Genomic DNA, 4,023 nt, shown 5'->3' with positions numbered 1-4,023 from the left:
GGCGACCTGGCAGTATCCCAGCCCTCATGCCTCCTCCGGGTGGCATGGCAGCTAGGCACCGGAAGGGTGTTACGGCTGAACGATGCCCTCCGGTCAGTAGGCTCGCGTCTTGACTGCTGAGCTATGTCGAGCTTCAAGTTTCATCTAAAGTCTATGAAGCAATTTTGACGGATAGTGTCGTCCACCCACAAGATTAACTCGGGTTAGTCATATAATGGTAACAAACATGATTTCGTTGGTGTAGTCATTTGGGCATCCTGATTCGGAGAAACCCATTGGATTTCCTGGAAGTCTTCGGTCAGGTATCCGACTAGGCTTCCATCAACTTCTATCAACCAACAGACCCCATTTGGCGTAGAACTATCAAACATTGTCCATCGTTTTGAATTTATGTAATTTTGGAGGCTACCTTAATGCGTAACTGTTCGAATAGCTGATGAGTCTTTGGATTGGGCGAGATAGCTCAAGTGGTTAAAGCACGAATTTACCAACCGGTAGTTCCGTGGTTCAAACCCAAACTCTGCCTCTCAACTTCCCCTGCCTAGGGTTGGGCGACCTGGCAGTATCCCAGCCCTCGTGCAACCTTCGGGTGGCATGGCAGTTAGGCACCGAAAGGGTACTACAGCTGAACGATTTCTTTATTTTCGAGTCTTTCGACTGACACGCATAATTAAACACACGGAAAACGTGGTCACCGTAACCCAGTTACGGAAGTGCATCAATGTCTCCAATTACAAGTTTCTCGATGGCGAGTCCTAAACATCGCTACTCCACTAACACGGTCGTGTGAGGGTGCTATGTCGGTGCTAGGTGCTATGTTGTGAAACACCGATGCAAACATATAGGTAGGTATGGTTTAGCATAAAAGGGACACTTTTGAGTTTGAGTTCTGTTGGCGTGGCCCACTTATCAGGATGGAGTATCGGCGAGTCTCGCTACACTTAGCTACCGGCGCTAAAAGAAATCATCATCCTCGCTGCTGCACAATCGTGATTTATTTGAAAGCCTTAGTGTGAAGAAAAGAATAAAGGTGGACAGGGAAGGGGCTTAGTGCTACCTTACTGCAATCATTCCGAGGTGCATAAGCCTCCAGACACTCATCCAGGCAATCTGGATAGAAACTAACAACACGAACACCATCGACTATCAGCCGTATCTTGCAGCATCTCCAACCAGGCGGAATAGGGATCAAGCGTTATCGAACATGAAGGACTAGCACAAACAACACCTAAACGTTTCGTAATCTCTTTCATACCCCTCTTCCGGGTCAAGGATTGGCCACCTCTCTGCTTTAGCCATTCTGAATTGGGCGTGAAGGACACCGCCGGGCAAACGATGGTTAGACACATGCGATGCATTGTCTAACTAACGCAGCTTCTGGTGCTGGACACATTCTTCAATAGAAGTTCCCGTTGCACAACCGAGAACTCGCTTTCCAATTGCCTCGTTACAAATTCGCCGACACAAACCTACAGGAGCTATGGTCCTAAGACAACGATTGTCGAACACCTGAAGACTCAACCATGCAACAAAACAACCCACACTGTAGCCTGATACACACGTCCTTGGGATTCAGATGTATACCGCTTTGACGCTATAGGTGTCTCAAACTAGCAAACGCAACCCGAGCTTTGCAGATTCGTGCATTGACCGCACCCGTCACGCTACAGTCAAAACTAATACAACTTCCAAACTACGAAAAACAGTTTCGACTGCCTCATTGGATTGTTAGTGGCGTACACCTCCTTAAACTTTGGATGCGAAGTGCATACCAAAGGACGGGATGGCTTGTTCAGTTCATCCAAAAACACCTACGCCTTCTCTTCGAAGACGAGAACCATATCGCCTGCATATTCCAGATCAACATAAAAAGTCGTTTAGCTGTGGCACCCTTCTGGCGCCTAGCTGCCATGCCACCAGAAGGAAGCACGAGGAAGCCAGGTCGCCCAGGCCTAGACAGGGGAAGTCGAGAGTTAGAAGTCGGGTTCGAACAACGGAACTTCCGGTCAGTAAATTCGTGCTCTAACCACTGAGCCGTCTCGCCCTCCAGAACAAAAAGGTTTTCATCAGAGGCTATTTGAACACCGGAGTTTTGAAGAACTTCATTCCTCTCGTTATCTCACCGATCACGAAATTAATTGAGAATGGAGAGAGTGGACAACCCTGACGGACACCGCTTTGTGTGAGGACGCTTTCGGAGAGCGCTTTGTACATTCTCACACAACCGGAAGTCCGAGAATAGAAAGAACGTACCATGTTCACAAAATTTCGGGGTATTCTTTGACCGTCAAGCGTGTTAAGGAGGACAAACCGGTCAACTGAGTCGAAGGCGTCTCAGAAATCCAGGAATACTAAAATTGTGGGTCGTTTGTAAGTATGGCGTTGTTCTAGCATTTGACGGAGGAAGAAGAGCTGGTCAACTACCAGGCCGGAACCTCGCTTGCTGCTCTTGAGTCTGTTTCACGAGCGACCATAAGGTGACGAAGACAAGTGACATCAACAGTTTTCTTACAGCCGGGGTCAAGCTGATCCCCCTGTGGTTACCACACCCATTATGAGCCCTTTTTGAAAATGGCCACTATCACCGACTCTCTCCAGTTATCTAGGACAGTGTCCTTTTCCGAAATGCAAGCAAACAGATCGGACAAACGCTGACCGAGGATTTTACCTCCATCCTTGAACAGTGCGGACAAGAATCTTGTTGGCGCTTGAGAGAACACATGTAGTCATAAACCGAGACCATGAAGGGCTCCATGTTCACCGTCTAGGGCTCTACGTCAGCTGTCAACTCCAGATGAGTGGTAGTTCGTGGCCACTATAACTGTTGTTCGAAGTTTTCGGCTCAACGGTTGGGGCATTCTTCTTCATTCAGGATGATCGTTCCATTCTGATTTTTGATGGTTCCATCCCGGGGACCAATCTCACATATTAACTAAGCTGATCTCCGGCCGTTCCTGGATTTCTGAATATACTTCATTTCCTTAGGCTTTCGTGTCCACCAGATTTCACGGTCAACTCTTACTCTCAGTCACTCGACGTCTGATAATTCGTGTCAGGTAATGTTCACGACAGACTGGGATACTTCTCCGAGACTTAAGCAGTCCTACCGTTAAGTCTGATGCCAAGTGCTTGAGTGGGCCTGGTGGTGACGCGCCACAGGTGAAATTCCCAGCACTGTGCAGTGTGCACTGTCCCAGCATGAGCTCACAGCTGATGGCGGAGAATTTGGAAGAGACTCAAGAAGTCGGTTCTGGTAAATTCGTCTAACATTCGGAGCTGCCAGTCTCTCGGTTGCTATCAGATCTGTTTGCGCCTTACACGGATCAGGAAAACGCGGGAAGAAGTGACTCCGGATTAGTGAGTGTTCGTAATCCACAATCCAAAACGACCGGCAGTCAGCTATTGATCCACGCCATCGGTAACTGACGGCAATGTGGCTGATTTGAATTCGTGGCCGACATGCCGTTGGAGAACGCCATGTGGCAAATGACTTCGGATATTTCGGAACTTGGTACTGCATAAAAACAGTCCGCGAGCAGCAATAGTTCACCATTGTCCGTACGTACCGAATCCAATCTAAGTTGATCTAATTGAGTCTCAGACACGCTAAACTTCTCCGCTTGTGCATTCATATCTCCGACAACCACCACGATATCTGGACTTTTAGCTCGCCTCAACAGGACATTCAAGGCGTCGTAAAACTTGTCATTGACGGCGTCGAACCTACAGTCAGTTGAGGCGTAAGTAGACAGGATAAACATAAATCGATCAACTTCCCACGTGTGAGACTCCTTTATAGACGATGCCCGAAGAGCCGCACAGAAACGACTACCAACAGGTATCCAGTCAAGCAAGGATGCTTCCACCCAGTGACTTAGGACGATACCAACTCTGCGGCAGCCTCCGGATTACCAGAGGTGCGCAGCCGTAAGCGAGTGGAAAGTGATGGGGCGGTTAGCCCAACCACTGTGCTTGCATCTTGAGTTGTTGCTTTTGATACACAGCACACATCAATGCCAAGCG

The sequence above is a fragment of the Opisthorchis viverrini genome (assembly GCF_000715545.1).
Source record: "Opisthorchis viverrini unplaced genomic scaffold opera_v5_88, whole genome shotgun sequence".
Lineage (NCBI taxonomy): Eukaryota > Metazoa > Platyhelminthes > Trematoda > Opisthorchiida > Opisthorchiidae > Opisthorchis > Opisthorchis viverrini.
This window is presented reverse-complemented; position numbering follows the sequence as displayed.